The sequence below is a fragment of the Micropterus dolomieu genome, linkage group LG13 (assembly GCF_021292245.1).
Source record: "Micropterus dolomieu isolate WLL.071019.BEF.003 ecotype Adirondacks linkage group LG13, ASM2129224v1, whole genome shotgun sequence".
In the NCBI taxonomy this organism is placed as follows: Eukaryota; Metazoa; Chordata; class Actinopteri; order Centrarchiformes; family Centrarchidae; genus Micropterus; species Micropterus dolomieu.
Window position 1 is genome coordinate 14,636,591 of NC_060162.1, and position 24,064 is coordinate 14,660,654.

The following is a 24,064-nucleotide window of genomic DNA, read 5'->3' on the forward strand; positions in this document are numbered from 1 at the left end:
ACAAACATACTGTAGATGCACTTAGTCCTTAGCTTTTTGAAAGTGAATCTTGTAACTCTGTACCGGCTTCTTCATCCATCAAAACCATTCAGTCTTTTTATTAGTCACAAAAAAGCACATGATGATAAAGATCAACCTCAATTAAAATGAAGATGCACTGAGAGGCTAAGCACTCACTCAGCAGTTGAAGACAATCAAACAAGGAGGCAGATAGAAATATACAATTATTATAATTGCCCTCTTAGCACATGACTTCCACTTATTAAATTAAGTAAATTAAATGAGGTGTTAGCTTTCTCGACAGACAAGGACACACAGGAGTCATTATGTGTGAATCTCATAGCAGTTGATACTAAAGGCCCTATTTCCAAGCACAAGTGACCTTTTGTCAAAGTGGATTTGGTTTTCCATCTGTGAAGGGTAATGCCACATTGAGCTGAAAGCACACTAGAGGTATAAATTGTGTGTCACACTGCCACTTTGGAATCCTGAAATACATTTGAACCTACACTATGCTTGCTTACACAGGCAAGGTCAGAATGTAGTGCAGCTCAAAATAATTTTGGGCTACTTTCATGACTGTAGTTTTGGTTCTATTTTATATAAACCTTATGAAACACCCAGATTCAAATACACAGTTTATTTTGGTAAAGCAGCAATTCCAGTAAAATATATCTGCAATGATTTAATAGGTGATTCTTATGTCAGCCAAAAGTGCTTGTATGATGTATGAGAGGTTTCTATTTTAGTTAAATACAGGTGTGACTAATAACTTTAACGTTGACTCCTTTGTATTGTGGCAGTGTCCCAGTAGGATGTGACAGTGAGCCAACATTTATGTTATCATTTACAGTTGAGCTTTTCCTACTGTGACACGTCAAAAACAAAGCAACTAAAAGAAGCTCATACTGCAATTCTATTAATATGCTCTCCACTCAATCGACTAATCACTGCAGCTCTAGAACAGACCACACATAACCACCCTGCTGTGATGTTTGGTGTGATCAGAAGTTCAAGAGACTTGGCCTATATCTTTTGACTTACAATGGCAGCTATGCTTTTCCATCATCCAAATTCTAGTGTAGACTTTCTTAGTTCTGAGACAGGGATGTGAACTGTGTGAACTTATTGTCCCATTAGCAAGCTCGCTAGCTCTCAGAGATTTTTTTCCCTCTTCAATAAAACCACCCATAAAACTTACTAAAACATAAACACATAAAACATAAATATATTGCCTTTTTAAAACACTTCAGTTTCAGACTAAAAAAGGTTATTCATGCATCTATTAGGCACCACAGCTCTTGTTATTGTTATTTCAACCATTAAAACTGTTGCAAAACAGGTTTCCCTCAAAGTAACAAGGAAGTGAAGTAAAAGAAACTACACAGAACCAACCTGTACAACAAAGAAATAGAATATCAGCTGAAATGTGGAGAAGAACGGAGAGTAAAAGCACAACAACAAGTCAAAAACACTGAGTGAATTGTCAGAAAATGAACTGAATTCCACCAAAAGAAGATGACAGCAGTCGAGTTAAGTTATAAAATCTGTTAAAGAGCAGGAAAGAGGACATGCTGCTGACTGGACCGAATCTCACAAACTCTTCTACACTATCACAGTTCATCACTCATGTGTCATTTCCACCAACTCCATCCATATTTCCTTATTCTTCATGACCTTACATCACTAAGCTGTTCTGTCTCTGAATCCATCATCCATGATAAACACAGATGGCTTGTCTCTAAACTGATGTTTGTTTTTCCTACACACACACACACACACACACACACACACACACACACACACATCACAACACTATAACTAAGCCTGTACTTTTTCAGGATTTCCCCCAACTCAGGGTGAATCCTGTCCACGAGAGATGATTTGCAGAGGCCATAAAGGATATCCACATTCAGCTCTGTTCACTGTTGACGATGATCACCATAAATACACTTTCTGTTGTTCATGTCCCTCCTGTAGTCAATAAGCTTAGATAGGCAAAAGCAGATGTGGATGTTTGGATGCTCTGTACTGCGACTGATATGAATGAAGCAATAACATGAACCTCGGACACCGTTATCATTATATACCAGGAATGCTGTTTCAAAGCAGCACAAATTCAAGTCCAGCCCCCCTGCAGAATTTTTTCTTGAAACATAAATGTGATGTTCAGATGTGTCATAGTTATGCACAGTGTAAAAATAAACACCGGCCTATCTATACAATGCAACAGTACCATTCCGTTGTACATCGATGCTCAGCGTCAGTAATCTGGAGTTAAGTATGACGTCAAGTGAAGGTCAAGTCTGAAGTGTACTCCAGTGCAAAATCAAATCTTCATCCCATGCACTAAGTCTACAAGCTCAGAAATGATACACTGGCTGCAGGAGGAAAATCAACAAACAACAAATTCCATGTATTATTTTTGTACAGTAATCCAACTTGGTGCTTTGCCTGCTAACACTCATGGGAGTGTCCATGTCAATCCCTCAGCTCTAACAAAAGCAGATGAGACGTCCATGTTTTCCTCCAGGACGTTTTGAGTAAGTGTTAAACCATCTGCTCCACTGGCTGATGGGAAACCCAGGGGCCTTGCAGCCTTGGCAGGGAAACCCTGTCTCTGGTTGGCTGGCTGACCCAGAGCTCATTTGTCAATCAGGCTCCTTTTTCCTTAATTAGGAGAAACAGTCCAACAGGTTGGGTTGAGCCTCAGCAGAAACATTTAATTCAATGGGAAAAGCAAGTTGGTTTACATTCTCTGCTTCTCTGTCTGCATTCCCTCTAATTTATCAAGCCCCACACAATTCACACCTGTTTCTTGGCTTTACAATGAAATTGTCTTAGCAGCTCTGAAACAAATGTTTAACAGAAAATACACTACAACTCTTTGATGTTGTATTGCATATTTAAACTGCACAAAAAGACTTCACAGTCCTGTTCCGCAGGTTAAAATAAATGTGTCTATAGTGTAATATTTATTGAGGTAAAATAATGTAGTCATAAAAAAATATATGAGTATAACATAATTTGAAATATCCATATCCTCAGTGTGGGAATGACAAAAGACATGTTTGATGTACTGTCTGAGGGAGTTGAGTCTCACATGAGATACAAAATAGTTTGTCTTAATAGTTCACATGTGTGAAATTATGGACTGCTTTGATGTAATTCATGTGCAGTGGTTTGGAAATGAATCATGATGTGCACATGTCTAAGAGACGTGGAGACATTATTCAGCAACCTTTCCTCTTGTTAGATTTAACTATGTATTGGATTAACAAATGATTTGACTTTCACTGATACAGAAAAAAGTAATACGGGTATAATACAGTGACTTTATTTAGATACTCTACCATGCACACCTTGCTTAAGCCTATTCATGTCATCTAGAATTTGATGACTGAAGGTAAGCATGCCCTGCCTCACTATGCACATATCACATGCACCCACACTTTAATCCTTCCCATAATCACACACATTCATGCACACCCACACACCCTACACTATTACTGTAGAAGTGGTGGAAAAGCTATAAACTTGTCAGCAGAATTAAAGGAACAATTTGTGATCCAAATGTAAACATAAGATTAGCCTCCGCTCCAAAATGTATGTCTAATTTGAAGATATGAACCTGTAATCAAAATCCCAGTATTTTAGGACACCAGACAATGGCTAAATCAAAAGGTAGATTTACTGAATTATCAGGTTAATTTAGTGAAATCCACAACAGGGCGGGGCTTCCTGGTTTTACTCTGTAAAATGATCAATGATCTATTCATTCAATACAAAATGCTTATTTTTATTAAGTTAAACGGTTTAGTTAATTTATATGGTCAACAGCTTTTACGGCTTTTCTCAACATGACGTTCACTACAGTGCTCCTAAATATAAAATATCAGATTTAAAAAGAATAACATAATTCTGTTTAATACTAATTAAGACCACTATTAGAGAAACGTGAACCAATACCTACAGTTGAACACTGTGTATGTTTGTGTGTGTATGTGTGGTGCATGCAGTATAGCTGTGTTGTAAGAAAGTTTATTGTAAGTATTGCTGCTCAGTAATAGCTTATTCAGTGGCACCCAGACATACATTATTTGGCATTCTAGTACATGTAAATCTCTCTCCCTGGAGATCCGAGAACATTAGATACGGAGCTATCAGTAGCCTTTCCCTTGATGTTGTTGTTTGCTCTCTTCCAATGATAGCACAATGAAAACACAGGAAGAAGCTCGGAGAGAAACAGGGCTGCGATCGATGCCTCTGTGTCCGACTATAAGCTAGGTGATGTCTTAACGTCTGCCCTCCTCACTTCTCAACCCCCTCTTTCCCTCTGACAGGCTGTCAAGTCTCCCTCTACCGCTAATGTATCTGAATGCAGTGTCATCCAGGTCCGCCTCGCAAGCAGTCGATAAATACTGGAAATGCTATCCATCTCTGAAACATCACTCCTTCACTTACTGTAAGTGCACATCACTGTGGGCACCATCCCCGCACTGCTGACAGGGAGGAAGACAACACCAGGCGGCCCCATCTATGAATGAGCATCATCAGATGCATCCACAGACATAGTTTTCACTACTAAAATTGCAGAGAACAGACTGCGTGTCTGAATTGGGTTCTTGTTTGTAAAATTTGAGCCGGTGTTTCGAATCATTCCAGTGTAAGAAATAACCCACTAAAGAAGTCCTTATGGATTAAGTATGATAATATGGATAATATGCTGTTTTTTCCTCCAATCCTCTGAAATTGCAACATGTCTTGTCTTCAATGATGGTATTTATTACCTCTGTGCAACTGAATAATCCATCAGAGTGATCCGCTGGCAAGGACAGCTTATTTTAGTCCTCTAAATTTAAATAAGAGTCTTACTGGGGTACGTGGATAAAAACCAACTGAAGGTGAATTTGAGTCACACATGATTTCAAGAGCAACACTATTTGAACAGCGTCTTTAATGAGTTTGGTGCGCTGTGTGTAGTGTAACATTTTATTGACAAGAACATTTTATTATAATATTATATAATATAATATCTTATTTGCTGTCAGAGGTCTGTCATGGATCAGTCTTAATTAACTGATCTGACATGGAGGTTTTGAAGGAAATAAATGCAAAGCCCAAGGCCATTCCGACAGTGCTAGACCAATAAATGAGCCTGGCCAATGCATCGGTACATATACATGTACTGTATATGTTTGCCAATAAATACCAGAAAATGCAAAAGATGTATCTGTATCTGTACATATTTGATCACAACTTTTCTAATAACCAAATTTAAGGGATTCTGTATGTAGGCCTACGTGTTTATGTAAAAAAGAAAGAAAGAAAGAAAGAATGTTGCTAAAAATGTATTAAATTGTGTCCCAAAAATCCAGTATCAGTCTGGATATACTTTCTAACAATAATAATAATAATGTTTTTTGAACTAGGGCCCCATATAAAAATAGTGTGTAAAACAACATGATTCAAATTTGAATCCAGCAATCTTTTAAATGTAAATGACTTTTTTTAACTTTAACTGTATGCTTTCTGCTTATACATTCTCGACTGTAAATAACAATTCTACAGGCTCACGTCTGTTTCTTTTGACAGGAGGAAGAACACCGGCAACAGTTTTGGGATACATTGCTTTGCCTTGAGACAACCTCTCATCTAATCTAATCATCTAATCCTCAAAACTATCCATCAAACATCTCCTTTTATCTGTGATCAACACTTTAGGCCAAGAACGGTCACTTTCTTCACAACAGGAGAATGAATGCCTGCAGTCAGCACAGACTAGTAAAATCCACTCTGACTCAATGGAAAGTGTTGATTTTCTGTAAATAATTGCATTCAGTTGTATTCTGCTCTCTTGACTCAGGCTATTGGCTGTGAAGACTGGAAACTTGTTGGCAGAAGCATCTCATTAGATTTGTTTCCACCTTCAAACCTTCTCCATACTTTTCACAAGGTTAAGACACATCTGTACACTGGAATATACAGCAGCAAATACAAGGCTTGGTTATTGTGATCATGATAGTACAATGTTTTAGCAAGGCTTCAGTCATATTTCTTGTCAGGTAAAAAGCAGTCTCACGAGACTTGGCTTGACAGCCACACATTCATTTTCTCAAGCAGTGAAATACAAATGTAATTATAACTGATGAGATAAACTCACAGAGCGAATCAACTCCGCCCAGCTGATGCAACATCAGCGTACGCTCTGATAGTAATCAACTGAACCGCACCACTCGCGCTGTGAGCGCTGACGAGTTGTAACGTGGCTGGTAGAGTTTTGCTACATAAACATCTAAAACTGAGGCGCAACCTTGCTCTGTTTGAGACTGTGAGCTGCACTTTATGATCTGCTGAAGTTAACGTGTGTGGATTTTGGTGGGATTTTTGCCTGATCACAAGTGTTTCAGTTACATCCGGTTTCACATGCAGTCGGTCAAACGGTCTGACGGGGATAACGTTAGTACCAGCGGATCAATAACGTAATGCACATCAGAGTGAAAGGCAGGTAGACTTCTCATTAAGTGATGACATTAGTCTGGTAATATTTTTACTTTTGTCTGGACATGTCAGAGAAAACAGATTTGTGGGAGAGATTCTGAATGTGCAGAAAGTTTTGAACAGGAAAGCTGCTGAAACACAGGAGCTAATAAAGTCCAGGAGCCTTTAACTAAATTAAAATTAAATAATTTATCATTGAGGTGAAAAGGTGCCACAGTGACTTTAAAGAGGTTACTTCCCCAAACAAAGACACAAAGAGGAGGGAAGACTAAATCAGGACTCAGCAGGGATGATATTAAATAAGTTGATCTACAGGAGAAACATATCTGAAAGCAGCACAGAATGACTGAGAGCTGCACTGACATTTTCACCATAAACTGGTGCAGAAAAATCATCAGAATGCAGGAATTAAAATTTTCATATAATTCAGCACTTAAGATTTCTTAAAAATAGTACTAAAATCTCGTCTCGTCTCAATCTCGCGAACCGAATCTCGTCTCGTCTCGTGGGTTAAGTGTCTCGTCACACCCCTATTATGCACATGATGCAACATCAATGGGGCAAAACATGTGGAAACAAGTTTGAAAGACATTTAAAAGCCAAGTCAACCATATCCGAGCTGCACAGAGGATGTATTATTGCTGGTGGGAATTCGGTACATAGTGGGTAGGTAGTAGGTTTACAGCAAAAACAATAAAACTACAACCAATTTCTACTCTGTGGATTCAAATAGATTACTGCTTTATTTTAAGAAAGGTAGCTCCAAAAAACATATCTCTTTATCTTCTTTAGCCTATTTAGTCCTAGAACTATATGGAGAAGATACCAGAGGTGGTAGATGCCTATTCAAAGTGACATTTTTAATGTGTTTTTGTCTGTAAAATCATGTCAAAATCAAATAAAATTTAAATACCGAAAGGGTTGATTGTATGCTTTATCATAACTTCCTCCTTTGCACAAGTTAGAACTTCATCAAGCAGCTGGGTGCACTGTGTCTAAATTCCCATTACAGCTACATATTTACCTTTCCTTTGTAATAGAACATGCTCTTGTTATACCACATTTGCCAAATCACTTCTCATTATGGTTTAATTCTTAGAAACCCTCCAAGTTTCACAAATGCATTATATTTGTCACTTTCAGTGATTTCAACCTGATTCTTTTCTGATCTGGCTTCAGTGCATTTTCCAATAATATTTTGAGTTCACTGTAGCCTCCACAGTCAGTGTAATTAATGGCGCCATGGGTCCTGTGAGAGTGAGACCAGCTGTGGGTTATGTCTTGTCACCAGTCCCACTCTGTTTGACACCTTCGGCCACTGCCCTGTCTTCCGATGCCAAGAATACTGGTGGAGTACTGCAGGGTCTGAGGACTCTTTGTGCCCACCCTCAGAGAACAAACACTATTAAGACTCAACAACGTGCCCCTTTGCCCATCCCCAGAGTGCAGGCAATGCCAGCTCCTGTAACTGGAGAACAGAGAGTAAAACAGCTGCTCCTAGTCTATCCTGCATCTGTCACAACTGTGATCTCATGGAACAAAGCGAGAATGCAACCACACGTTTTGACTGGCTGTTCTGTCACACTCCAGCCATTGTCCTATCACTCTGTACCTTTTCGTCCTTTGTCTCTCTGTCACATAGATACACACAGTTCAGTATATTTATCAGTTATCAGGCATTGCTCTGATTTACTTTTTTTAAATTCACATATTTTGTTTTATGGATTTAACTATTGTGAGCCCTGAAATCCCTCATGCCCCCCTTCATACATTTAGCTGTAAAGCAGCGGTGCACCCCAGTTGGTCACCAAGGCCACTGGTTAAGTTCTTCCAAATGAACAGGTGCTTCAGACAAGCAGGCTGCATCTTCCATTATACTTTTACTACACTTTTTACTACATTCATAAAGTAGGGGGACTTTCGGCAGAGATATCCTGACTTTATTTTTTCGAGTATGCGCGAAGCTCCAAAAATGCTGGTTCCTAACTTCCTATAATGCAATAAAAGACCCTATTGAGTTGACAGGTAAACAATAAGTAAAGTAAATAACAAGACTGTGATTGAATTAAATCAGTGTTTGGCCACAATAGTAAAACTCCAGGGTCTTTAAGTCAACTAATTACCAGTGTTATACATCCAGTGGCTGAAATCATTTCTACTTTGACACAGTCCATATATTCAGAAAGCATGCAGTAATAGGGCAACATATATATATATATATGTATATGCCTACTGATTATTTCCAGCATTTCTATGACTTAAGTTCATCCACTGCCAAATACTATTTAATTCATTTCATTTCATAAATCAAAGCTTATACCGTCAGTCTCTTTGAAATTACAATTAAAAATTCAAACTAACTCACTCTAACTCTCATTCCCAGATCCTTCACTGCTCTTTGACACTTTCTCAGAGTGGAGTTGACAGCTGCTTTTGACACCACACCTGAACACAGGAGTGGAAGGTATTTAGAAAACTATTCAGTGCTCTGGCACACATCAAATCTGCAGCACTTATTCATGTCTCAGAAAAAGAAGTAACGATTTTTCAGCAACCACATGCAGCAAAACAGTGCATGTATGAGGGGATGGCGTACTAATCTGTTAAAGGTACAATGTATAAGAACTGAGACTACTCTCCACCTGTCGAATTCATACCCCCAAAAAATAGGGGGCAGCCTAGCACTTATCACATTAAAACTGCTGCTATTAGCTAGTTAGCTGTGCAGCTAACTTGGCGGTCCTATTAGCTGACACAGTCCAGAATTAGCACTAGAACCGGAGCTAGGCGAGCGGTCAATACAGAACAATGATTTACAGCGGCTCTGACCAGGATGACAAAGACACAGTGGTAACTGTGAATTAAGGGTTTATTTCAACCAAACCAGAGTTGGAGATTGTTGGAACAGCGTAAAGACCAACGGTTTTGGTGAGTTTTATTTAATTTCTGTCGAGTTTGAATGAAGTGTGTTTTACGATGAGTTAACAAGGCAATTAGTTCGGTGACAGAAAGAAACTTGAATTCGTACGGTTTATTTTTCTGGTTCATAAGGAAAATATATTTCTTTCTTCACATTTTGTGAGTTTATGTAGTTTATTTGTTAGACTAAAAATGCTAAGAGAGCATGTGTAATGTAGGGAACTTAGTGATCGAACACATCTCCCTGCTAAAACTATGGGGAAAGGCCTTAGCTATGCTATTAGACTATCGCCTCTTAGGTACAAAGTGGTATTACAAGACAGGACGAGCCAGGGTTAGCTCGCTAGCATGTTAACTTCAGTAGATACTTCTGCAACACGATATATATATCCGTCTTTGACATACGAACATCAGAACTGTTACTTCTTCACATTCTGTTGATAATGTAAGTTAATTTTTTGAATGTCTAACAAATTGCACCTCTTAAAGAATGCAAGTTGTTCAGGGTTTTTTTTTTTTTTTTAGTGTATGCATACATGCATGAGTGTGTGTTTCGTTCACCCTTTAAGGTGCAATTATGTGAGTAAAGTTTCCCCTTCCCATCACTGGGTAGTTGCACACTGCCAGGCTACTGGCCATGTAGCCAATTACAACACTGGTATTGGCAAGCTACTCCTGTGTATAAAAAGTACTGTAAATAGCAACATGTTACAATGGAGAGTTCATTCCTACAGTCCTTTTAGACACCTGTTTTACCTCCAGTCCTCTCAGCCAATCAAAATGCACACAATTTCCAGCATTCATAGACGCATAACTAATGAGAAGTGACCTGCTTCAGAAGTCTGCCTGGTGGTTCAATTACATCTTTGTAATGAAAATACTCTAAGTCACTGTTCTTTCACAATTATCTCTTGTACATGTTTTCTGTTAGATACATGTGATTATGTTCTTACTGCTACCTCGTTGTTCTGTGAATTAATAGCCTAATGAAAAACAGGTAGATTTTCATTTTAGATACTCAACAGCACTGTTCTTCCAGCAGTAGTGAAATGTCCACGGCAAACAGGCTTTAGCTGTCTGTTCTGTAGATACAAGCTCATAATGCATAGACTTCTGGGACTGACATTTAAACTGGAAAAACAAAATGGGCAATTCTGCCTTTCTCAACCCAACATAACAACGCCACTATGAGCCATAAAATCTGCCCCAAATTGGCCTCGGCTGATATTTGCCTCTATAGTTAGTTATAGTTATTGAGGCATGCAGCCAGTGTGGCTGTGTGCCTGTAGGTATGGCAGAGTGTTGGCCCACCAGACAGCCTGTCTAGGAAGGATCAATACAGGATTATGGACAAATCCCTCCCTTCAGACCTTGTTTTTAAGTGTGTACAATTCTAAAGGTTTTCCCTCATGAAGCCAGGTGATTTAAGAACTTTCCAGCTTCCCTCTCACACAGGCAAATACATAAACCTCCTTCTTCTATCCATCACATTTTAACATTTAACGACTAAGCAAAAACAAGTCAACCTAATTAAGTTTTGAAAGTCAGTGCATCATTGAAGATGCCTTACTTGTGGATGCATGTGTGTGTGAGCTGATCCAGTGGCTGCCATCACCAGGTGTCCATGCAGGGAGTGGAAAAATAAAACAGAGGAACAGAGAAAGCTGGCCCACAAAGCTTATTTGACATTGCAGTGGAAGAGGTTGACTTCGCAGGCCCCAGTGATTTTAAATAACAAAATCAGATGATTGACAGAATGACTGACACTTTCTGAGTTGAACTAGGAGAGCATGCTGCCTGGGGAAAATCCATAAGATAAACCCACAATAAGCTATATGGTCTTTTATTTTGCATGATAATGGCAGTGTTAAAGGAAGAAAAGAATTCCCGTCCCACTGCCCTGGTGGATTTTATGGTCACACAACAAACATGGACATTGTCCTTGGTTTCTTTAGTTTTGTTCTGAATCACTCTGTTCTGCAGCAGTGGCTTTTAAAACATGCTGGCCACACAGCTTTTGATGTGGTTGCATTTTCTTCACAAAATCACACAAAAAATGCAAACCTTACATGCAATAATATATACAGCATGTCAATCTGTCTTTCGGAGATAATCTCCTGAAAATGAGGGGGAATAAAAATATGAGCAGACCCACACATACTGCATACATCTAAATAAAACATACACACTTGGGAAAATCATAGACAAAATAGTATTTCTTAATTAACATCACATGCTTCTTAAACATACAAACCATCTAACCAGATTGCCAAAAAGCCAAATCATTGTCTTTACTCAGCTAATTCCAGAGCGTTTCAACTTTGAAAACAACACTAACTATCTACAAGAGGGGAACACACATCTGCTGCATCTGTCAACACATCATAACTGAGCCAATAACAAACTCTGAGCTCAGAGGGAGGTGGCAGAGAGGTCAGTCGACTGTGTATGTATGTGTCTGGCAGAAGAAGGGGGGTTGGAGACAGGAGAGAATGAGTGTCTATTCACAGCATGGATCTGCTCTCCAGGTCTCCGCTCAGGCTCCCTGACCCCATGGGAACCAAAGCCACAGCGGGCAACCTGAAACCCATGATGTCATCCTCAGAGAGCACGAGCTACCAGCGGCCAGTGAGAAAGTGTACAAAACCCAAAGTCAACATCACGCAATTACGGGGGTTAATTGTATTTACAGTTGAACAGCTGTGGTGGATTAAGGGGTTCACCGTTAAAGTATGGTACATGTGCAAGGAGAGGCAAAGAGTCTTCGCTAGGGAGGTTTGAGAGAGGGAAGTTGCCCGGACAAGGATTCTACATCCACCCATCTGTGTAGCGTTTCGGTTTCGAGTGATAAAGTAGAACAAGGATCCATGTGCCGTGTAGGGTTGCTGGAATGAAAACCTGCATATTCTTGGTTTTCTATGGTACATAACTTCCTAAGAAAAGCTTGTTATGCTCAATTCCTACTGTAGCTATATATTTTAATTTATTATAATACATTACTGGTAGCTTCTTGTTTCAAAAGGAGATAAACGTTTTAACTAGGCTACAAAGGAGCGGAATTGGAAGCGATGGAGACTGACCGTTCCTCTCAAGGACACATTGAGTGGCTTCAGTACATTTTTGTAATTATATGTATCTTGGGTCTGAGCCAATACAGAGCCTTGCAGATACTATTGCCATTTGGCAGAATGGTTTACATTTATTACATGCTTTTCAAAAACAAATCAGATGATCACATTGATGTGTATGAGTCTGTATTCAGAAGAAAAACTATTGGTTCGTTTTTCAATACATTTACAGAATTGCTATCAATTTTATTCCACTTTTAGTCCATGTGTCTAGTATTACACTATGTCACCGTGTTTTCTTTTTTTTTTTGAGTTTTCTGAAGGTGAAAAAGTCAGTGAAAAATACTGGTAAAAGGAAATCTTGATATTTTTCTCGCCTCGCTGAGACTTATATTGATAAATGGCACTAAATGAGGAAACAATGTGATCTGAGGTGAAGCACTGACAACTAGTATTTGGTGTATGTCTGGAGAGAGAGAGGGAGGACAAAGGGTCAGACATGTCATCACAAGCTATCCCGTGATGGATGGCCATTTCCTCCCACTTTACAGGTTCTTATAGAGGACCTCTATTCCTGCTCAGCTTTATCCGGGTGCTGGTGTGCAGGGCACATACAAGGCTCAGAGGTCACCCTTCACCTCCAGGACCCACCTAACACAGAGGTACGAACCCTGGATCCTTAAAGGATCTAAGACTCTATATTCCTATCAGCTCCACAGGTATTACCCCACAAGTTATTATAAATTTACCACAATGCCAAATGATGTTCTTGCTGTGCTGCAACTTGCTACTATACAACTATTTTCATGCATGTACTTGGGCATGTACTTTTGTATATTACGTAAAAAGCATTCAGAATCATATTTGGAATTATTTGGTCACGATGGTATTTGCTGTTGGTTGCTTTGAATATAAGTTTCTTTTCTACTGTTGCATCACTCTAAATTAATGTTATTATCTAAAAGCCTAAAAGAAATCTAACAGATAGATACAGATACAGAGCAGCCGAGGTAGAGCAATTTTCACAAGACATCCTATAGCAAGCTTTGAAAGTTAACCATGTGACCCTGCATTCTTTCTTAACATATGTTCATCATTAATGCAAGATGATGCAAGAGGACATTTTGCATACTACTTTCTCTCAGAGCCACCGGAGAGGCAAGACCTGGAAAGACAAGGAGAGAGGCCGGTCCCCTCTCAGACTGGACAGAGCCATAGCTAAAGATGAAGGACAAATGAGTGATTGGTGTGGCTAACTCGTTTTCCCCTGAAAGTCGATTTGAAAAGCAGAAAAATGCTCCACATGTCTGCATCAAGTCCTTAAAGGCAGCAATTTTAACTGTAATGTCCCAACTATTTGCAGAGTTGCCAATATGGCTGCATGATACGGTTAAAATCAATATGACGATAATAATTCATCCACCCATCCATCATCAACCGCTTATCCTGCGTACAGGGTCGCGGACAATAATAATAATAATGATAATAATAAATTAATAATAATAATAATAATGATAATAATACATTAATAATAATAATAATAATAATGACCTTTGAAATTTAACCATGTTACCCTGCATTCTTTCTTGACATATGTTTATCAGTAATGCAAGGATGCTGCAAGAGGAACATTTTGGATACTACGTACTAGATACTTGGTTTTAGGCTGACTGAAAACTGGGTTAAGTGTCACTGAATGTCAGGATGATCTTGTACAGTATGTGTATCATCTTTTAAGGGATGCTAATCGGCAGTTTTGGCTTTCTTATGATCTGCTCAGCTTCTATCTGAAGGCTCAGTGTAAAAGAATGTAAACAATAATGTGTGAAAGAATGTAAACAATAATGGCAAGCAATTACAGTCTCATTATGTTTGTTTATGACAGTCATATGTGGTTCTTGGCCTTCAAGATGAAGTCATAATTGTTGATTTGTTCTTTGTGTTTCACAGCAGGAAATTGTGTATTTGCATTTGATTGACAAATGACTATTGGAAGCAATTTTACAGTTGCCTAACTGACAAAGAACATTCACGCTCTAGATGATACATTTTGTGCACTTGTGTCACACATAACCCATTCTTCCATATAAGATGAGTATGACATGTTTTCTTCTTCACACAGTGCATTAACCCCGCACCCTCATTGCCCTTTGATCAAAGCTGGCCAAATTCCTTGGTGATGATTCCCCCTTTGGGTCCAATATCAGGATCAGAGACTGGAGTACGGAGACAGCATACTCAAGTCAAACAAGCCACATAACATTCATTTGCCATGCCAGATCTATTGCAAAGGCACACATGCATCCTTGTGCATGCGCACAATGACCAAGATATCGAGGCACAGAGACAGCTGTCCTGTCACCCTGTGTCTAATATGGAGAGACAGTGGGTGAAGAAACGATTGGACGCAGTGAGACACCCATTCAACTCACCCATCAGGATGATAATGAACTCTGTTTATACTGTTTCCACAGCGTTTACTTGTGTCTGTGGATGAGAGAAATACAGGCTGCTTGGGTTTCTGCAGTAACATATCAACTGAAACAATAGATCCAGAACAGTTGAAGAACTTTATCTTCAAAGTCTTCACAAAAGTCTAATGTATGATTTTAAAGACAGAAAGTGGTTGCATTTTCATGCACACCAATAAATTAAATTATAACATTTAAGAAATAGTCTGGATAATACGAGTATTTGCGTTCTTGCCAAGAGATGAGAAGATCAATACAACTTTCATGTATACAGAATATGAAGATAGAGCCAGGAGACGACTATCTTATAGTTTAGTATACAGATTGGACGTAGGGGGAAACAGCTAGGCTGGCTCTGTTCAGGCGACCATCGGAGAGTCTATAAAGTCTTACAGAATCCAAAATATAACATGTTAGGGTGGGGTATGTGATTCTAATCCACACTTTTTTTGTGTCAAATTCAGCAAATATCTAGCTGTCTGTTCTGTATGTGTGCTGAATAAAAATCTGGTCTTTCTACACAGCCCTGACTCTGTAAATGGGAAACAAAGAGTGGCTCAGACTAAGCAACACAACACTATTCTAGTCATGAATTGTATACGTTAAATGACTTGCCTTTGCTTACTTTCTAGTTCGCCAACATATGCTGTTGTTGTGATGTTAGCTCTAGCAGCAGAAGAGTATCACTTGCATAGATAGATGGTATGCTGGCTCTGGGATAGTCTCGTCCTCTCTACATGTTAGCTTCTGTAGTGACAGTTTGCTATCCCACTACCTAGCTAACATTAGTTACATTTCTTGATGTGTTGTCATTTGCTCTATAGCATGGTATTTGTCATGGTATTGGATTTCTCCAGAATCATGCATACCGCCTTAAATTAGTGAGTTGTCAGAAGGCAGATTCTATAAATTTGGACAGAGCAAAGCTAGCTATTTCCCCCTGTATCCAGTCTATGCTAGCATTAATCCTTGCATGAAACAGTTATCAATCAAGTGGTCATATAAGCAACCATTGTAAATATATTAATCTGATTAATCAAACTTGTTTCTGTTACTGAAGTGTCAAAGGAGGCAGAAAATATTCTTGTCACAAAAGAGGGGCAGATAACAAGAAAAAAATACCTTCCAAACCTAACTCATAACTCCCTGAGACCACCAGGGTGAGACCACAAGACTAAATAAAATGAACAACATTCTTGTATCTCAACTGTTCCTTCCTCTTCCCGTTCCCAGATAGATACAGTCAGTAGTCTTCACACGTAGTACACTTGACACACATATGTGTACGCGTACACACACACACGCGCACACACACACACACACACACACACACACAGTATGTCATTCCAGACATGTTTTCACAGACGAAGTTAGATCTCAGAGCAGAAACCCTGGGGGCTTTGTCTCTGCCAAAGGATCCCCCAACCCCCTCGTGCTATCCCTACATCCCTTCATCCATCCTTTTCATTATGAACCCTGGTGAAGGTTCAATTTTAGGGACTGAAGTCCAGCTCGGCCCCTCAGGACTGTCTGTCTACCTTTGCTCTGTTTTGCTTGGTTTAGGCCAATTTACTGCCTGCATTTATACTGTTACCAGTAGACCGTCAAGCCACCATGAGAATTTTCCCACAACACACTCACATAGATGGTTTTCATGATCCACAGCTTACACTGACACTGAAACTTCATAAAACAACATTGAGGAGGACCTACATGAATTCTGCCAACAGGCCTTAATGACAAGTGAAGTACATTAGCTTTACTCTGTTGCTGACGGTGGTTTGATGTGATGCCTCATCATCAGTAAGTCTTGAACGCCTTGGATGAATCCCAACCAAACCTGATTCAACAAGCTGTAGTCAGGTCTGGGAACACAGCCGCCACCGGCCCTGTCCACACACACAGCGGCCAAGAAACTCCGCCTCCTCTCTGTCCGAGCCTGTCAGCGAGACTGAGGGCCTCCTGTCTGTGATTGATGACTGGGGTTCTGCATATTTCTGAAGCTGACACGTGTTGGCTCTGCTGCCTGGGAGTCGTCTCTGCTCTATTTAGTTAACATTATTCTTATTATTTCTCTGACCAACCCAGCTGTTGAGTTCATGCATGTGTGTGCATGTGCACATGTGCACACACAGGGAGGGGTTTTTCCATGCCCTCAGTTGTCCAGGTATGTGTAATGAAATCTCGGAGTTCTGTTTTGAAAACCCTCGGAGTTCCAGTCATTTTCACATTTGAGGCTTTTCTATCAACTCCCTTCTTCTCCCCTTCTCTCTCACCCACGTGTGCTCCAATGGAACAGTCCACCCAAAGTTACTTACTGCTTAATTTGCAGCACTTTCAAAAAAGTAAAATAAACACAGGTTTTAAAAGGTGGGGAACACCCACCATCTTGACCACTTTGTGTCCAGAAGCAGAGAACAGTTCTTAATTGTAGAGAGAAGTGTGTGTGTGTGTGTGTGTGTGTGTGTGTGTGTGTGTGTGTGTGTGTGTGTGTGTTTTAAATCAAGCATTTTCAGCTCAAACTTGAATCAGGAAACCAACAAAGCCACAAGATGTTTGCACTTGAGACAAAAGTCACTTATCATCAAATTTCTAATTTCTCTAGTGAGAGTCATGGGTATTTATTAAACTTGATCTTTACAAAAAGTACAAGAGAACTACTGTGGTGTTGTTCAAAGCCACATTACACAGGTGGAGGAAAGGAGGAGCAGCTGTTCACTGACACAAATGTGAGCATGATCATGCAAACACATACACACCTCATAAAATGTTATGGATTGAGCATGAACTCTAAAACAGAGACATGCTTGTGACAAAGGGCTGTTTAATAAACAAACTGCTGTAGTTAACTTGAGATGCAAATTAAATAGTGTTGACATAATTCATGTGAATATAATGTTTCTCAAATATGAATGCTAAGTTATCTCAAGTATTACTTACAGGTTAGTCACTCAATTTAACAGCCACTCACTCATCACCCACTGATGATGTGATTGAGGTGTGTTGACAGGAAGCTGAAGGAGCTGGAGCACCACTCAGTCAGAAATACAGAGATGAGCTAAATATTAGTCTGACAATCATTTAATACTGATGAAATGATGGACAAAGATTGTACAGAATTCAACATGTCCGCATGTCTGCAGTCTAATTGACTACAACTGTGGGCTTTATACATGCATAAAAAATAAAATAAATAACCTGAATTATGTATATATATTGTAATTATTGTTTTTTGTTACTTTAGGGCAAATATAGGCAACTGACCATAGATATTAGCTGCAAATGATGCACAATTAATTTAACAGAATTCACTTACTTGTCTCACTCTCATGTGTGCACACAGAGTCATTCAAACAGCACAGATAAAGCACATTTTCCAGAACAGATGTGGTTGATTACAATTGGCTGCAGGGATGAAACCGACTGAGCCTTCCCCAAACGTACATGTGGCAAAAAGGCCAAAGCAAACACAAGAATTCAACCAGAGGATTCTATAAAACCAAGATAGCGTTTCCTCCCCTGAAACTACCGTCTGATACTTAAATCCTAATCTGTGTTTTCTGGCATGCCAACATGCACTTGTACGTGGCCATTCATGTGTGACTGCAGCTCCACGTGTGTCGCTACGTAGAAGTAATTAACAGCTGTGTCTGCTCTTGAACACCTGCAATAACAATCCAGGCTGTAGCAGGTTAGCAATAGCTGCTACTCTCTCTCTCTCTTTTTATTGCAATCTGATCCAGCCTCCTCCTCTACGTAAAAGCTCTCAGAGCCACCGAAGAGGCCAGACTAGGAAAGACAAGGAGAGAGGCCGGTCTCCTCTCAGAGTGAACAGAGCCGTAACTAAAGATGAAAGACAAATGAGTGATTGGTGTGGCTAACTCGTTTTCCCCCTGAAAGTTGATTTGAAAAACAGTAAAATGCTCCACATGTCTGCATCAAGTCTTTGAAGCCATCAGTTTAAACTCTAATGTTATAACTATTTGCAGAGATGAAAATATGGTGTGATACGGTTTAAATCAATATGGTAATAACAACAACAATAATAATAATAATAATAATAAAAATAACTACAATATGAAAGATATATGCAAAGTCATGTGAAATTACTGTAGTACCAAGCATCCAGCAGTCATCAGTCAACCTCTGTACCACAAACAAAGTGCATTATTGAAGTAACCTTATCACAATTACAAACACAGCTACTAAGGTGGGTCATACTTAATGCCAGTTGCTACAGCAGTATTTATACCTATCAAACAGGTTTAGCCATCTGCCCTTTTGATATTTTCAAAGTAACACGAGACACCTAATGGAGGTCCAAAGAGGACAAATTGTATCTATACAAACTGCAGGAAGGCTGGTCCAAAAATACAAAACAAAACAAAACAAAACATTCAAAATGTCACAGGGGAAAGTCTGGAAAATTGTGACAACTCGTGGCAAAACACAAACTACATCAGCTGTCACAAGTTGAAACTACACACCAGGGATATGACAGACATACTGTGTATACAGCAAATAGGGGTTGACATTTACTGACATGCAACGCACAGTAACATGACTCACCTTTTGTTTGCAATAGTAATTTAGTTAATCCAATGTTAAAGTCCTTTTTCATTAAGTGTTGACACAAGTTTGTCACCTGTCACCTGTTTTGACTGGCTCTCTAATCCTGCAACCAATGACAAAACTGACAGGGAATGCAATGTGATGCAGTTTTGTTTTTGAGAGTGCGTGTTGAGCTTGTGAGCTTGTTTCCAGATAAAGCAGTATGCCTCTGGGAGCCAAATATTACAATAGAAGAAATCCAATTTCTCAAAACCACTGTATAGGCAATATCTTATTATTTGCTATAAACAGGTTTAAGGTATAACAGTTATTAATACTCCACGCACAGCACACTCCATTCTGTCCTGCTTATTCCAGAATGTGACTGAGTCTTTAATTAACAGATTAGCGTTGCATTGATAAGAGATGTCACCCTGAGAATGGACTTACCTGATATGATCTATGCAAACCCAGCTTCTTCTGTATCATCACTGCAGCATCCTCCTCTATCCCCAGATTTAATATGCAAAGCTCTGATGTCAGCACATTTCCCCACAGACGGCCTCACAGGTATGACTCTAAATGCCCTCTGTCCTCTCCAAAATCTGTCGGGGAAAAAGGCACATATGAAACCCATTTCACTATCTGTCATCAGCCATACAGGCTGGGAAAAGCGAAAAACATGAACAAGACAGAAATTGATTTCATCTGCTTCTCCATCTCCTCTCACAGTCTGAGTGGCACTCGCTGTCGCTTGCTATTTAGCAGACAAGCGTGAGGCTCAATTGCTGGATCAGACACAGTGCAGAATAAGGTCTAAAGTAGAACAGACATGCAAGAATTCACAACAAAGCTTTTCAGATTAGTCTGTTGAAAGATCAAACTGTCGAGGGAGATCATGTTGATATGTGTCGAGTGTGGCGAAACACCTAACCCCTTCTTCATACAGATATAAGGACTCATGAACTTTAAAATCAAACAAAAGAAAGCAAGAAGTGTCATGAAACACACTCAAGTAACCTTCAGCCAAGATTATATCAGCAAAATAACATGCTGAGTCACAGCTGGGTACAGTGCTGAACTAACACGGTGAAGAGTGTTGAATCTTGGACTTTCCCTTTCAGCTGAAATAGGTGACTCTGTACTGTGATTCTGGGTGGTCTCGTTGACCTGTCTTTTCTTAATAAACCCATAAGTTAAAGCATAAGTGTGGGCTGACATCCAGCCTGCTACCAAACATGTATGTAGAGTGTGAGAGTGCAACTGTGTGCACTGTAATTTTTGTTATGTGAACCTACTTCTTGAAATTTAATGCATCAAAATTTAAATTGATGGCCATTAAAAGTATTAGGCATATTAGCATTATTACTATTTTCTTTCGTTTTCCGTCTATCTTGTATTTTTCCATACTCAAAGATGCGCGCGCACACACACACACACACACACACACACACACACACACACACACACACACAGCTGTCTTTTATTTGCCAGGATCCAGTCACAGATGGTGATACAGTGTGAACTTTAACACACAGATTCTTGACATTCTTTATGGGTGTGAGTTGCTCTCCAACTCAAACTGGTGCTTGGCTTTGGCACCTCTTTACTTTCCTGCCAGCAGGTCGCTGTCACAGAAGGAGTCCGAGCAAGCTGCTCCCACATATACAGGCTACCATTGTCCTCTCTAGGTACAGTAACACTATTCTCTCTGCTTCACAGCCCTGCATGGGTTCGGCTCCCGACTGTACACCAAGTCTCGATGATGGAGCTGTGTCAGCATATTTTGCTCTTTATGATGGGTCTTGTTGTGGCAAGTTCACTGCTTAATGTAAAAGGAATGCTAATTAAACGACGCCGCACACTGCTCGCTGTTGAAATCATGGGGCAAAGTGAACCCGTCAGAGACTTACCCTGATAAATGGCGCTGCAATGCACTTAATGCATGAGCTAGTATGTCACATTGTCTTTATATTTTTATTTGACAGTAAAAAGCTGAAATATTTCTACGCAGAAAAATATCCAAATCTGTTACATAAATTGTAATAAAATAAAATAATTTCTTGGACATTGTTAAACTTCAGCTGCCTAAGATAATCTTTCATACACATGAACAGACACTAACAAGTCGTGCGCTGCGGTGGTAAATTTATCAGGTGAAATGAAAACTTCTGAGAGTTTCTGAAATTTACTACACTCTATCAGATGTTGATCTCATTCATTTCCGGGACTCCAGTCAGTAGACGGAGCCTGTGTCTAGCCTGATACTTTAGTGGATAAAGCAGGATTCTATTATAGGCAGTGTGGTTTATTTTACATAGCCATCCACATGCTCAGCAGAAAGTCAATTAGCTTGCCACTTTGGAAGCAAATTGCTGCCGAGACGACATTACAGTCTGAAAACACACAAACAAACACACACATACACAGGATCAGCCCTGCCAAATACTACCTCTACTGCAGGAGAATCAACACTCAGTCTGTCTTGATCAATACGGCTTTTAGGTTTGGATTTCATCATTGGTGCGGAGCATCAAGTGAAACCGCTCAAAAATTACATTTGAGAGTTTACATTGAACATTTATCAATATGTCTCAGCTTTATGATCAAGACACTGCAGAAAACATTTACAATGCCATTGTAAAGTATTCATGTTGAAAAACAGCAGACTAAGCCAAACTGATACAGAGCACCTGAGAGCTCGACTCACCGTCCAAACATAGGACATCAGAAAGCATCCTGTCACTTTACCCAGCCAGAGCTCCAGCACTTGTGTTTCCCTGGAGGAAAAAAAGTAGAGTTATTAGAAAGAGCTCAAGTGTCTGCCATCTAGAACTGAAAGGCCTGAGACTAAATTTCAAGCTCAGGTCATTTCCCCACTTTGACTTTTACCCAATCATGCAAAGTACCCCTTATCCTCTTCTGTTCTTCGATCTTCAATCATCCTCCACTCATCCTGTACCTCTTTCTTCATCGTTTTTTCTGCCCCCCTCTAATAACAGGATGTCGGCTTTCTCTCACATGGTTGCTGACCTTCCAGGCAAAGAGCAGAGAAGCTTGAAGCTTTAAGTAATTCCTGTTGCCTGCATTTGTCTCTCATCAGCAACTCTAGATGAACAGTGAGCGGGGCATCTGTACTTAAGCTCTGGTCGCTGAATTCATAGTTAAAAAGAGCCGGTGGAGCCCACAAGTAAGACGAAGCTTATGAAGTGGAACAAAATCAGCTGCATTACGCCCATAATTCCTAGCTGATTGGAGCCAGAGAAGGTAAAGCAGTGATCATAAGTTAGTTTATCTCAATGTTGAAATTCAAGAACTTTGCTGTGTGATAGTAAAATCTATTAATCTGTCCTCCAAAGAGGGACGCTGCTGCCTGGAACAAAAGCAAGCGCAGGCCTGCATCACAGGCAGCATCTGTGTTGACAGTGTTGGTGTTACAAAGAAAACAAAGCCGTGTAACTGTGTCTTTCCTTTGGCATGCATGAGTGTGCATGGGAGACACACTGCAGAGCGTCAGCATGTGGGAAGCACAGCAGCCACTGGCAGAAATCAGCGAATTAATGACAGATGGAAAAACCATACCTGTGGAAAGCCTTGATATGAGATGCTCCGCTATCGAAAGGAAATCATGAAAAATTATAATGTCCTGACAGCTGGAAAAGACATTGAATAAAGTCTCTCTGGGACTAAATATCTGACAGTTTGTCTCTTGATATACTGTAGCTCCACCATTTGCTCTGTCTAACAGTCTGCCTGTGCTCATGTTACATGACAGACTGCTTGAAGCTGGAGTGTGAGGGGATAAACTCAAACCTTTAGTGTTCCTTTTCAAATAATGCTCCTATTGAGCTTTTTAATATGCACCAAATATCTCTGCTCTGATTGGCTGGACTCATTTCCTGTAATTATAAGGGAGGAAACTGGAGTGAGGGGTCACAGCTTGCTGAGTTTAGCCCTGTGGACAAACACAGACTGAGGTCAGTATCTAACTAGATCATAAGTGATGGTCCATGTGTTTATGTGCATCAGTGAATGAATGACTGTATGCATCTGTGTGTATGTGCTAAGATGAGCTAGTGTCCTCATTTCTTTATATTTCTGATTTTCCACACACTGAAAACTATTTCTTCAACCCATTTTCTGGGTTAGTTGTGTTGGTTTAAAATTATGGGTTATTTTTTCAGAGAGTAACCATTTTCATGTCCCCGTTGCTAGTTTAGCACCATTTGCTGAAAAAATTACCATGGCTTAGTTGCTACGTTGAGACTAACGTTAACCGTGGTAATTCTGTGGTTGCCATGTACATCTAAGTCCGTGTAAAGTCACACATGACATGACACAACCAAAACTTTAAGCCTTAAGTTTAATCCAGTTATTGAATGTTGTCAAATGTTTGAGAGAGAATGTCTCAGAGTTGTTTATTTTTCTATTTTTTTTTATATAGCTTAATTTAATGCAATAAAAATGTAAAAGTGCTTGAAGTGTGTAATATTGTCACAGTCACCCCTAGTCACATGTCTTCCTTTGTTCTGTTTTCCAGCTGTTTTCCATCTG

At 39.7% G+C, this 24,064-nt stretch overlaps 1 protein-coding gene across 2 annotated transcripts in view; it reads right to left on the reverse strand.

Annotated features, from left to right (window-relative positions):
• The window catches only part of bmpr1bb (bone morphogenetic protein receptor, type IBb), a 58,511-nt gene that overhangs the window by 32,556 nt on the left and 1,891 nt on the right, over positions 1-24,064 (reverse strand). Inside the window, exons 1-3 of one of the 2 annotated variants that reach the window (XM_046066447.1) lie at positions 22,420-22,552; positions 22,221-22,290; positions 19,961-20,115 (exon numbers count right to left, since the gene is read on the reverse strand). The gene's annotated coding sequence lies outside the window, so the exon portion shown is untranslated. Of the gene's footprint in view, positions 1-19,960; positions 20,116-22,220; positions 22,291-22,419; positions 22,553-24,064 lie in introns of those variants that run through there. The other variant, XM_046066446.1, reaches the window with a different exon arrangement.